A 14528-nucleotide genomic window follows, 5' to 3' on the forward strand; every position below is an offset into this window, starting at 1 on the left:
AGACAATAAACAGTAAACGGAGTTCCTGCAGCTCTGCCTGGAGTTCCAGAGCTCTCAGTGTGTCGCTGTGTTTCCCTGTCGGACTGAGGCCGTCCGTCTCCAGCAGCCTTTGTCCTCCGGGGCTACATGACAGCACCGACCACACGTCAGCATAACGGCCTCGTCTGTAGTTTTTCTCTGTAGTCCACCGAGGAAGGAAGCTGCGTGAAAGAGGAAGTACGGAGGCGGAAGAATACGAGAAGCCGTCAGAGACGTTACTGGCAACAAAGATCGAGCCGAGCGAGCGAGACGCTGCCGGCTCAGATGGAAAGACGCTGGAAATGTTGGAGGAGCGTCAGGGAGCGTGTTGAGAGAGAGGAGCAGCTGAGGCTGCAGTGCTGGATTCATGACAGTGCAGGTTTATGACATAAACAGTGTTGGGCAAGCTACTTTTAAAAAGTAATTAGCTATAGTTACTACTTTTTCAAAAAAGTTACTAACTTACTGAGTTCTAATATTTTAAAAGCAACTAACAACTATTGCATTATTTAAAAGAAAACCTGTTTCAAAGAGTTTTAATCCCCTCTTAATGGAACTTTAAAATACATGTTAAATTATTGATTATAAAACTGAATACATGATTAATGAGATGCACCATTGACAGAATAAATGACAAACAGGAAACACTACATTCATGTAAGTTATTCAAAAGTTGCTGTGTGATAATATGAGAGAAGATGCCAATCACATTTCATTTGTAACTGTAGATAGCATTTCTACATTTTTAAAAGAATAATAAAACACAATAGATATATGTCAACAGAAGTCTGTAATTCCATTTAAAAGCTGCCTTTAAAAACGTATCAGGGCTCTCTGGCTGAACCCTGCCTGCTCTGGTCACAGCTCTATGGCTGTAAGCCTCCAGTAAGGTTCCTTCTTTCATTTAGAACTTTACTGTTGCAGAGTTGCAACAATGTATCATTTTTAAATGACATCATCATCAAATTTGACTCAGATATGCAAATGACCAGCTATGCAAATTAGATGGTGATGTCATTTAGAGCGTCCCTGACTGAGGAGCAACAATGTATCAGTTTTAAAGCAACATTGTTTTTTTCACAAAACACAATAAAATGCATCATCTTTTTTTAATTATTAAGAATTTAATGTAAATATCATCATTATTTCACATGAAGCTCTTTCAGTTTCAAATCATTATAACATGTTAACATTATAACACAACTCAATCAGTGTTAACAAGTGTTTCAGCGTCATTCAGGAGTTTAGATCAGGAGTTGTCTTTTTGTCTGTTTCTCTATCGTTACCTAGGCAGAGAGCCCTTTGTATCACTTTGGTTTACTGGATTTTTGACTCTGTTGATTTTTGTTAAGGAATAAACTGATTGTTCTTTTTTTTAACATTTAAAATGTGAGTGCTGGCCTTCTTGGCAGTGGGTAGCGTGGGAGGGGCCAACCTCATGGTGTTTTCCAGGACTATTACAACAACTATATAACTATTATAACAATGAAAATGCTGCAGCCAGAGTTCTGACTCCAGAGGAGAGATCACATCACTCCAATATGAGCTTCTGTTAAATCTCAAGTAGAATTTAAAATCCATGTGAACAGCCAGACTCCATCAGCTGTTAAAGAGCTGTCAGTCCCACAGGGTCAGCAGAACACTAGGTTCTCAGAGTGCTGCTGGAGGTTCTAGGTTCTCTAACGCTTTCAGCTACAGGCTCCTGTCCTGTGGAACCAGCTCCCAGCTTCAGCTCTGGAGGCTGATCTCTGCTGTAGGCTTCAGGACACGCTGGGACATCTTCCAGTGACGCTGCTGTAGGTTTAGACTGCTGGAGAACTTTACTACAGTGAGCTTCTCTCCTTTTTCACTCAACATGTTCCTCTATTACAGGTCTTCCTCTCTGATAGTGGAACGGGAGCCTTATAGTCTGAAGCCTCCTGCTCCATCTGTCTGTTGACTCTGTTGACCTGCAGGAAGAGTTCTTAACCCCCACCTGAACCACCGCTCCAATCCCTCTCTCCTACCAGAAGCACTGAATGCTGACTGAATGTCCTCTTACTTGTCCTGTCAAAGAAGCTTCGGCATCATAAAAACTCTGGGATCCCGTGACTGAAGCCCTGAGAGTCCGACCTGAGCAGCCAGCAGACCAGCCTGGACGCCACAGCAGACGTCCCAGTCCGTCCACATGGTGGACACAGAACAGCCTGGATGAAACATCTGACCCGGCCTCTGTCCTCAGGACTGTCTTTGGCCAAATATATCTGGTATGATATTTTAAGGCTCCCCAAAGATGTGTAGTAAAAGCAGGAGATATTGATCACAGATAAGTTATGACTGGGCTGTATTGATCCTGGAGAGCATTTGACCCGAGCAGTAAGACAGACAGGCCACAGCCCTGACCATGAATATTTTACACAGGGCGAAGAGACAAAGGGGACATCGTCCCGGGAACCGGATCACCGTCATGTTCTCTGGATGAGCTGAAACTAAATATTCAAGTGTCAAAGAAAAAAGTCAGCTAGCTAGGGGTGAGCCGAACACTCGTTTTAAACGAGTACTCGTTACAGATAATGCATTTTTTCCGAATCCGAGTATAACCCGAGCATTGTCAGTCATTATTCGTCCTCGTGCTGATGGGAGATCCTCATTGGTCCTTCATTCTGCTCCATGCTCCACTGAGACTTGTGAGAGAACCAATCAGTGCTTGTAAATTAAAAATTACGCATTTGATTTCTTTGTAACGTGCATTGTGCCAGAGGAAAGCCTTTTAAGGTCGAAACGTCGCGCGACTGTGCACGCTCGGTTTTTTTTTTGGGGGGGGGTTTTTCCCGGGGGGTTTTAAGTTTCGTTTTCCCTCGCGGTTTTTTTTTTTCCTTTTTTCTTTTCTTTTTCATATTATTCTGGGCTTGTGCTCCAGCGGGAGGCTGTGATCTGTGGGAGAGAGATGATAACTGGACCGAGGTCCATATGATCCGCGCTGCAGCCGCGGACAGGACCAGGAAGCTCAGCAGGGGGGATCAGAGATGTTCCAGGACACTGGGAGATTCCGGTGGGGATCGTGGGGGGAGGCAGTCCCAACCCAGGAAGGCCTGGTCCTTTCCTTGGACTCTGGCTGGAGTCCAGACAACAATTCTAGAGAAGCTGTTATGTAAATTCATTCATACAACTAAAAATATTCATGTTATGACTCAATAAAATACTTGTTCTGTAAATAGTTCCTTCACTATTGTGACCAAAAATATTCAAATCTTATTCTGAGGCTGTTGTGTGAATAAATAATCATTTATATAACTTTAAAAATGTTCATGTCCTGACTAAAATAAAAAAAACAACTTGTAAATTGTATCATTGAGACTGTTCTGTAAATAGTTTTCAAATAAACAATAAATATAGCAACTTCTGAGCAATCCATGTCAATTTCAGACTTAAAATAGTGAGCCAATTTCTGCCCCACCCCATTTCCGGTTAAACCACGCCCACTTCCGGTTCAGGCCACACCCCTCCGAGTACAGATACGGATACAGATAGTTTGGATGGGTAAACAGATACAGATACAGATAGTGGTGTACTCGCTCATCCCTACAGCGAGCCAACACTTCTCTCCTGAAGACGAGCTGACGAGACGCAGCTGAAGCTGGACTGAAACGTGAACAACTTCAACAGTCTGGATGTCTGCGCTCACACCTTAGATACAGGTTTTCCTCAGGTTCCATGTCCACCCGGTCATCTGGTGACGTCCAGACCTTTCCACAGCTCTGCTGCTGTAATGACTTGATTCCTTGAACAGAGAAACATCAGAGATTGTTTCAGAAAAACTCCCTGGTGGATTATTTTGTTGAAGCTTTTGGAAAAGTCTCATTCCTCTGGAAGATCTCTCATTTCTCCTTCAAGTCACACTATATTTTGAAGGAGCAGCAGAATTTATTGTGGCTTCCATGAAAAAAATAGATCTCCACTGTTGAAACACCATCATCATCATCATCATCATCATCATCATCATCATCGTCATCATCATCATCATCATTCTGCTGATTGGATGTGAGACTGGATTTCACTCCACCATGTTTGATTTCTTGATTTCAGCTGCAGTGAGGAGGACGTTAAAGCACTGCTGGGCGATAACACGCACACGCACGCACATGCGCACGCGCACGCACGCACGCACACACACACACACACACACGTTTGTACTTTTATCGTTGTGAGGACACTCATTGACATAATGCACTTCCTAGCCCCTTACCCTAACCCTAACCATCAAAATAAATGCCTAACCCTGACCTATGCCCTAAACCTGATCTAAATCCAATTGTAACCCTAAATCAAAAAAAACAAATCTTAACCCTCAAAAAGGTCAAAAAAGATCTGTTGAAAAGTGAGAACCGGCAAAAATGTCACTCTGTTGGTGAAAAACAAATTTTGGTCCTTACTTTTGGGTATGTACAAGAACACACACACACACACACACGCTCAGTCTTGTATTTCTATCCTTGTGGGGACCGTCCATTGACTCCCATTCATGTCTAGCCCCTAACCCTGACCCTTACCCTAACCCTAACCCACACCACAACAAAGCCTAACCCTAAAGAAATGTTTTTGCACTTTTACTTTTTTCAGTAACAACAACATGGTCAAGAAAACACTGTTTCTCCTACTTAGGACCGGAAAAAGGTCCCCACAAGGCACGTCGTTTCACGTTTTGCTATCCTTGTGGGGACATTTGGCCCCAACAAGGATAGAAATACGAGAACGCACACACACACACACACACACACACACACACACACACACACACACACACACACACCACTGACAGTGAAAGACAGAGAGACACTGGTCATATCTGGACATCTTAACTAAAGAATGGTGAGTGAGAGCATGCTGACATGTGTACACTCTGCTGAGGAGCAGCCATCCTGTCAGGCTCCTGGTGGTGGTGTGTGTGTGTGTGTGTGTGTGTGTGTGTGTGTGAGTGTGTGTGTGTGTGTGTGTGTGTGTTCTCGTATTTCTATCCTTGTTGGGGCCAAATGTCCCCACAAGGATAGCAAAACGTGGAACGACGTGCCTTGTGGGGACCTTTTTCCGGTCCTAAGTAGGAGAAACAGTGTTTTCTTGACCATGTTGTTGTTACTGAAAAAAGTAAAAGTGCAAAAACATTTCTTTAGGGTTAGGCTTTGTTGTGGTGTGGGTTAGGGTTAGGGTAAGGGTCAGGGTTAGGGGCTAGACATGAATGGGAGTCAATGGAAGGTCCCCACAAGGATAGAAATACGAGACTGTGTGTGTGTGTGTGTGTGTGTGTGTGTGTGTGTGTGTGTGAGTGTGTGTGAGTGTTTCCAGTCTGCTCTGCCCACCCTGGGTGTCCATGTCCTGTTAGTTCTTCATGTCTCTGTGTGGGACAGTCTCAGTCTGGTCCAACATGCTGGTTACCATGGAGATGGAGACCTGTCCTCCAGTATAGCAGTCCTTTACCACTTCCTCAGGACTCCAGGACCGCAGTGCATGCTGGGAAAGAGACGGGTACTGTCAGCAGCATACAGAGCAGACATGCTCGAGGCAGTCAGCCTTCAGAAATGAGGACAGAGGAGGGAAACGGCGCCGAGCTGTGGCCTCGTCTTCCTCCACTTTACTGGAGGAAACTTTCTCTATTACTCCCTCAGTGAATTTACTGCCTCCATGTTTCTTTGGATGCAGATTAAGGAAGATTATTTTGCAAGAAAAGGGGATGGAGATTGAATAACTACAAAACTAATAAGGGAAATGGTTGGAGGAGTTTCTCGACATTCCTTTATTCTGAGGAGAGGGAGGATTTCTGCTATATTTGGCTCCCATCAACCTCAGATCACATCATCTGCACCATTCAATATAAAGGTAAATACATCAGCAGGGGCTCGGAGGCCTCACACACACACACACACACACACACACACACACACACACACACACACACACACACACACACACACACACACACGCTCAGGATGAGCAGAGACAGAGGGATTCTTGATGATTTTCTAATAGGGTTTATTCCTCTTTCCTGTCATTAGTCAAACGATGACAAATCCATTTGATCTCCGCTGTGTGATGTTATATGAACTTCACTGGGGAAACTCGCTCCTCTTCCGCCCAGATGAGCGTGAAACCCGAGCCCTCGCATTCCCTCCGCTGCTTAATTGAAGCATTGAGAGGCAAATTAAACAATAGCCCGGTGTAATTAAATCCCAGCAATACCCTGTTGTGGTAGCTTAAGCCTGTAATGATGTTTTCGCCACGCTCCTCTCTGCTGTTCCCCGCCAATTAAAACCTGCTAAAGAGCACAAAGACAGCTGGATCGGGTTCTGCTTAATGCCGGTGTTGTGCTTTTTGATCCGTCCTCCAGTGGCTCTCAGATCCAATAAATGGTATAATTGTGGCTGATAATGACGAGACGCAGGTGCAGGGCGGTCGCTGTTTGATTTGGAGAGCAGAAGATTTGCAGAAGACAGAAGTTAGCTGCGGCAGAGGAAGGCGTGGAGCGGCGGCGATGTGCGGAGGCTTCCAGGGTGCAGCAGGGAGTCTGCCGCTCCACGCTGCAGATCACCGACCTGTGGAGCCGCTCTGGTCTGGCTGCATGGCCAGCAGAAACACGAGCCGCCAGAAAAGCTAAAATACCTTCACAGAGAGGACTGTGGGTAAAACCTGGAAGAAGCTAGCTGGCATGAGAGCTCCATGCTTTTCAGATCGACGCTGTGTAAAGCTGAAACTTTTCAGAAGCAGAGGTGTAAACACCAGGTTTGTTGGCTGGAAGCGTTGTGGTGTAAATGTAAAAGTTTCCCCTGCTCCTCTTTCTTTTGTCCTCTTCCCTTCTGTGACAGCTTCCTTGTTTAACCAGTGTCTGTACAACTGAATGGCATTCAATTAAGAGCGTTATTATCAGCCTGGAGGTTAGGGCCTCGTCTAATTCACTCCTACTCCGTTGTCACAACATCAGGACCCCCGGCCCACCGCTCCTCCGTTATCTGAACTACACACATTGGCCGTCAGATAATAAAGCCTGATTATGATGTGTAGCCCCCCCCTCCCGCTCATCCCGGCTAAATGAGAGCGGGGAGCGGAGGAGCTTCTCCTACGCTGCTTTAACAGCATTACGGTGCCGGGCCAGGTACGGTTTCCTATCAGCTGCATCCAGGAGGAAACACGAGACCCGCCGCATCATTAGTGAGCACGGCTAATGCAATCACTCATGACCGAGACGTGCCTGAGTGTGCGTGTGTGTGTGTGTGTGTGTGTGTGTGTGTGTGTGTGTGTGTGTGTGTGTGTGAAGCAGGGGGATGGAGGGCCCGTATTACATCCTCAGCAGCGCTGGTTATTAAAAGTGAACTTCTGTTTTACTTTTTCAGCTGTGTGCTGTCGTCATGTTAGCATCGGCACCGATCGGGGAGGCTGTTGAAGCCTCGTCAGGACAGAAGGTGAGAAGTCTATCGGTGAGGTGAGGACCGGACAGAGAGGAAGGAAGAGCAGGAGGAGAGGCAGGTTTACGGAAAGCACCAGAAGCAATCCGGACAAAGAAGGATGAAGGAAAGAAGGTGTGGATGGAGGAAAAGACCATGAGATGTGAAGCAGAACGGGAATATAATGAAAAATTTAGTTTTTTATACATGGAAGAACAACAAACTTCTGAGAACTCTGCAGTTGCTACTTCCGGCCTGTAGGGGCGCTGTCACTTTACAGCAGAAGACATGAAGCTGTGCAGGTGAGAGAAGAGATGGTCCTCTCCCCGTTTCCATGGAGACCGAGTCAAAAAGTTGTCAGAAAGTTTCACCTTGACAGCTGCTTTCTAAAAGTTGTGTTTTCAGCGCCGTGGTGTTTCAATCAGAGCCGGCGGTGGAAGGAGAGAGAGGGGGAATGAAAGGTAGAAGACCGAGAGAGGAGTGGAGAGGAGGAGGAATTATCACAGCAAAGAAGATAAAACGGGTGGAGAGGAGGGAAAGAGGGGAGGCATGATGGAGGGGTGGAGAGCCTCTTCATGTGTGATGCATCAGAATACATCAAACCCTTCCAGCGCACCATTATATTCCACCTGTGTTTGTGTGTGTGTGTGTGTGTGTGTGTGTGTGTGTGTGTGTGTGTGTGTGTGTGTGTGTGTGTGTGTGTGTGTGCTCTGAAGAGGGCAGTTTGCAGCTTGCTGCTGTAATTCGGCACTCCGTCTCTTTCGTCACTGATGACCTCCATCAGCTCTCACTTCACTGTTTATTTGCATTTAATAGGATCAAATCAGGTGATCACAGCCTGCAGGTCAGTGTGGAGCCGCCACACACACACACACACACACACACACACACACACACACATTATATAAAATAATGGCCTCCCGGGCCCGGCGGATGCTGGTATTTGTAGAAATGGAGCACCTGCCTCAAGGTTGGAGAGGGAAAACATCATGCTATGAGAAAGCAAGTTCCTGAGAGGCTGCATGTCATGTGTGATGAGCCACAACATTAGAACCAGGGTCCTGGAAGGCTTCAGCCAGGCGTCCGTCTCCATGTCCAGCACACGTACGTCAAACCTGAACGTCCCACAGCTGCTGGGCTGGATCAGCGCCGCAGATCCAGAGTAGGCCTGCAAGTTATCTGAATGGCACAGGGTGATAAAAGTCTGTGTGTGTGTGTGTGGGTGTGTGTGTGTGTGTGTCTATCAGCCATCTCTTCTTCTTTTTGATAATAACACAGTGAAGCCCGCTGCCGGTCTGGATCGGCGGCTGTCTGGAAAGTGAAGCAATGAGGAAAGTCCTGAAGCGGCTCGGGTGAACCGGAGCTTTAATGTCACACACACTCATATCTGGAGCGGCACCGCAGAGGGGATTTCCTCCGACGCCCACCGCTGCCTGTGTATGTGTGTGTGTGTGTGTGGAGCAGTAAACTGAAAGTGTACTGTGGGTGCAGACCACATGTTCTCCATCCTCCCATCCTGACAGAGCTGCTGCAGCTGATGGTTCTGCAGTCCACACAGAACCGCACCGTCCCTCCTGCTCCTCCACAGAAAACTCCCATCAGATGCCGGGAGCGAGCGTGCAGGAGCTCACACTGCCTCCCTTGGCGCGCACGTTGCTGTTCTCAGCATGGCTCAAAGGTTCCGTCGCAGACGTTCCTGAAGATGCGGTGAAATCAGCAGGCCTTCGGCAGAGTGCTGGACGTGGAGTGAGACAGCAGTGGAGGCGATGGACATGACAGTCCTGCAGACCCCCTCCAATGAGCTGCTCTCAGAGAGAAACCTGTGACACAGCCCACAGAGTCGACTCCCTCTAATGAGCGGAACCGAACCCTCTCCAGTGGTACAGATTGAACGTCGGAGTGAACCAACTGTTTTCATGATAAATGTCTTGTTATTCACATTTTAGCCAAGGAATCGCTTCAGATTGAGATTCCTCATCCTTCATCCTGTAATGAGGAGAATTTGATGATATGGATGCACAGCAGCCCCCCTCCCCCACCCCCCTCTCCTTCGTGGTGGTCTCAGTTTGTCTCTGAGCTTCGTTCATAAATGTGATTTATTTTAAAAATGAGGATACAATCAGGCTTCATGACATTATCTTTATTTCCGTCATTCATATCATTCAGGCGTTATGAATTTGATTTGTCATTTCATCAACTGGGACTAATTGACTGATGGAGCAGGCCTGACGGAGGCAGGAGGAGGCGGAGGAGGCTGACGGATGCTGACTCCTCTCACTGAGGGTCTTCATGCCTCGGCTGGGGTTTGGACACACAATGGGCCGAGGTTTGGTCTTTGGCTCGAGAAGGATCACAGCTGAAATGGGTTTGTTCACCTTTGGCCTTGAAGTTCAGCTCATCATTAGTAACTGTCAGCAGCTTCACACACATCACACAGCTTCACACACCGTCCTGTGGACGACACACACACCACTGAGCACTTTAACACTCACACGGATTGTTTAAGAGTGTGTGAACATCAAAGCTGACAGCATGTTGACATATTAACGACCAATGATGGAAAGGTGAAATAATAGCTTCCAGTGTGGAGTTTCCATGTTCTGCCTCAGCATTGGATTTCTCAAAAAGCATCACCGTATGAACGACAGATTAAGCCTGTGTGTGTGTGTGTGTGTGTGTGTGTGTGTGTGTGTGTGTGTGTGTGTGTGTGTGTGTGGAAGCTGTATGAAGCGTGCTGCTAAACTAAAACACACATTGACTCTTTTCCTCTGAGTTGTTTGCTAATGACGACACTCCTGACTGCCGGTGACACCCGGCTCGTTCATCTTCCTGACAGCCTCCCACACACACACACACACACACACACACACACACACAAAGAGAGCCACTGATCATGTCTTTAACACAGCATGAAATTGTGGTGTAAAAGTTAATGGCGATGATCAGATTCCGTCCTGATATCTGAGACGTCTTCAGCAGATACACATGTTTAATAATGCCTGAATGTCAGGCTGCCATTACCCAGCCCGTAAACCTTTATGACCGTCCTCCTCGTACAGTGTGTGTGTGTGTGTGTGTGTGTGTGTGTGTGTGTGTGTGTGTGTGTCTCTGTAGGTCAGTGGACTGCTCAGGTCCTCATTACTGCGTTCAGGTCCAATCAGAGCAAACTCTTCGTTTCCTGGGTTTTCCCACATCACTGCTGGAACAGGGACAACATGTCTTCAGTTTCTTTTGATCTGTTTTGCACCAATGACCACAGTAACAGTCAACTGAAGACACACTTACAGAGACGAGTCACACATGAGGAGACAGAAAGAGGAAGAAAAAAAACCATGAAAAAAGACTGAAAGAAAAACTGAATAAATCCAATGTGCCTTTGTGATAAGAGAGTGGGAGACACGTCCTCCGGTCCGTCAGAGGACACCAGGAGACACGTCCTCCGGTCCGTCAGAGGACCAGGAGCAGACAGTCCTCCCTCTACAGACAGACTCTGGGTGTTTTCAGTATTTCTGAGTCGGTTGTGGTGTAAATGGACAGGAGACATTTTGTCTCTTTCTAGACGCCGTCTGGTGGACAGGACCGCCTGTCCAAACTGTTGAAGTCTCCAGCGGTACTGAGACTCTCGTGGCTGGACTCCAGCAGAGTTCTGGGGGACAGACAGTCCATCAGCAGCAGCCTGCCTGGAGGCCGTTAACGTCCACTCCGTCCTCATTAATGTGCAGACGGCCACATATTGACCCACATGATGTGTGCAGGTCTTTAAACGGCTGATTTTGATGGAGGCCGGTGTTTCAGGAGCTTTATTCCGCCGCAGCGTGAGGGAAGACGAGCAGCGCCGGCAGCGGCGGACGCTTGACATTCATTACTGAAAATGATCTTAATAGACAGCCAGCTATAGCTGAGAGAATCCCACCGCATGATGAATGCTCACTTCCACTAATGGGTAAACTTATATTTACAACACTCACACTCACACACACACACACACACACACACACGGTAAACAGTTATCTGGCCTGGGTAGTAAATTAAATAGCGATTAGTGGAAGTCATTTGTTAGCCTGTCTGACACCTGACCAGCTCCTGGGAGGCGCTGGAAGACGAATGGAGCGCTCCACAAGTATGAAGTCAACAGGTGAAGATTAACGGACTCTAATGATGCCATTTGCTTAATGTCTCTCTGTCTGTGTCCGCCGCTCTGCTTCCTCTCTGAGCAAAGCCAGGCCGGACAGAACAACGCCTCCTTCCTTCAGTTCTTCTGATCTGAGTTTATTTAAATATCTCTGCTGTCTGAGAAAAGTCCCAGGTCTGTCCTGAGGGACGCTGTCTCAGGATGAAACCAAAAAAAGAAGAAGAACAAACAAAACGGGATTTGATTCACAGCTCTTTGAATCAGCTGAAGGCTTCTGAAGCAGTTAAAGCAGGAAGTGACAGGTGCAGGGTGGACCCCGGAGGGGTGTGAGGCTGTGTCCTCAGGACAGCTTCTGAGACACAGGGTCCCTGCTGGACCAGACCGGGACAGGAGGCCAGAGCAGACCGGGGTCCTCCAGCATCATGTTACCCAATCAGCAGCAAGGAGCAGGCCTCCCAGAACACACACACACACACACACACACACACACACACACACACACGTGTCCTGATGTTTTCTCTTTGTTCCATCAGCCTCTAATGGCTCGGATATGAGGGAACCTTTGTTTTACAAGACATTAGCATTAATGATTGTGATGATGATGCAGAAGTCAAATGTCAATGGTGGAGCCGGCTCGGTCTAATGGCCGAGGCAGGGGACCGCTTTAATGAGACGAACCAATTACGTGTGACCTGCTGATCTTTGGCTGCTCCCAGGTGATGCAGCGGATGATGAATGGGAGCCCCGAGGTTCACTCTGCAAGCAAACGGCCGGCACTTCCTTAAAAAATGGAGCGAGGTCCCGGAGCCCGAGAACCCCGAGCAGAGTCAGGAAGGGAGCGAGGTCCCAGAGTCCGAGAACCCCCAGCAGAGTCAGGAAGGGAGCGAGGTCCCAGAGCCCGAGAACCCCCAGCAGAGTCAGGAAGGGAGCGACGTCCCAGAGCCCGAGAACCCCCAGCAGAGTCAGGAAGGGAGCGAGGTCCCAGAGAGCACCGGGACGTGAGTGGACAGAATCTGCTGGAGGTCACGGACCTTCTGAGAATTCAGTCAAACTTTCAGTTATGAGTCATGTGAAGAGGAACGTCCTGAGAAAAGCCATGCATACACAGGAAGAACATGAAAACTGCACAAGAACAGGCTGTGGAACAGGTTTCTCTGTGTCCTCTGTTGGTTTCCTGACCTGAACTCTGGAAGAGCTTCAGGATGCAGCAGCTCCGTCAGCTTCTCTGAAGACCTGCACTGTGGCGTTTGTTCCTGAAGCAGAAGTGATTTGGACGGGAGCAGATGCGATTAAGCTCTGCTGAGGGAAGGGGGATTGATGTGAACCAGATCCAGTCCCAGTGAAGAGTGTGGGGCAGTGTTGTGTTTTACGCTGATGGTGTACTGTACATGTCCTCCACACATTTCTACCCTGGATGACAGACCTGGGGGGGGGGTCCTGTTTCTGCAGAACTTCAGCCTGAAAACAGAAGAGGCCATATTGTGAGTCGGATGGAGCCGTGAGAGGCTCATTTGGATGGAGAGGCTCTGAGAGGGGCCTGATGGGGGATTTTCTCTGTTTCCTGCAGAACAGAACAGGTAGCTGCTCGCTGTGTGTGGGCTTCAACTTCTCTCTGTTTTGGGATTTATAGAAGTCTGATTAATAAAATGTGACAGAGTGAGTAATCTGTGTGTTACTGAGCTCCAGAGGGAGATGAAACAATGAGCAGCGGGTTTACGCTGCTAATCCAGCTCAAGCCGTCACGACGGTCCGGGGAAGCGCTGAAATCCTCACAATGGAGGCAGCAGCTCTGCTCGCATTCCTGCCACGGCCGGCCTCAATGAGAGCCTCCTACACCAAATCACCAGGACACACAGGAGCCTCCCACGGCCCGCCGTGCACGTGTGTGAGTGTGTGTGTGTGTGTGTGTGTGTGTGGTGGGGGTGTCCCGGCAGTCGCAGGGTGACAGGGGGAATCTGAGGATGTGGGTGGACAGTGATGCCCCGAGGGCAAAAGGAGCTCCGACACAAAGGGGCAGAAGGAAGGTGGTGACTGTAGCGTCAGCACTTTCTCCACCTGTCACCGACAAAACATCCACCTCCTGGGAGGAGCGCCTCCACCCGCCACAGCTAGCACGTCTCCCTGTAGAGGAGAACCCTGCAGAACCAGGCTCAGAGGAGAACCCTGCAGAACCAGGCTCAGAGGAGACTTTCTGAACCAGGCTCTCTTAGTGGACAGTAAGAGGAAACGTCAGAACAGAGAAACGGTTCCAGGGTTTCCTTTGAGTTTCAGGATCACTGCTGATCCACTTCTGATCATCAAGCTGAGCCCCCCTCGTCCTCCTCTCTGAAATGATCTCTGATCTCTGTGATCCCTCAGACCCAGCCAGATCACTACAGCAGTGTGACTGGAGAGCAGCCTCCTTCCCTCTGGTCCCTGTTCGTCTCTTCTTCATGGACGGCTGTGTGTGGACGACAGGTGTGTCATGACACCGCTCAGGTCTTTGACTGGACAAGTCCAGACACAGTGTCTCCGTCGGGCCGCAGCGCTCTGAGCCTGACGTTAGCGAGCATGAGAACAAGAAGGAACGATAAAGGGGGGCTGACTGAGTCCAGGGTCTCCCTCAGTTCCCCGTTAAACAGCAGCAGCGCTGCTCAGCCGCCCGGCAGGAGCGGAGTTTGTGGAGGTTTGGGGTTGGAGCTCGGTGGGATTATGTAAGTGAGCAGGAGACGGCTGCTCATTGATCCCCGGACCCCCCAGACCCCCTGGACCCCCGGCCTCCGGCCCTGAATGGAGCAGCCAGCGGCGGCGTGGGCGGCCATCAAACCCCAAAGGCCTCGTCAGCAGACCCCCCCTCTGGCCCCGCCCATCCTCTCCTGTTGTCTTGCCTCCCAGTGTTTGCCCTCCACCCCCCCCCCCCCCCACCCCCACCCCCCCAATATTCTCATCATCTGGACTGGAATGATGATAAATCCTCACATCTCCACAGT

Source organism: Salarias fasciatus, chromosome 8 (genome assembly GCF_902148845.1).
Source record: "Salarias fasciatus chromosome 8, fSalaFa1.1, whole genome shotgun sequence".
Lineage (NCBI taxonomy): Eukaryota > Metazoa > Chordata > Actinopteri > Blenniiformes > Blenniidae > Salarias > Salarias fasciatus.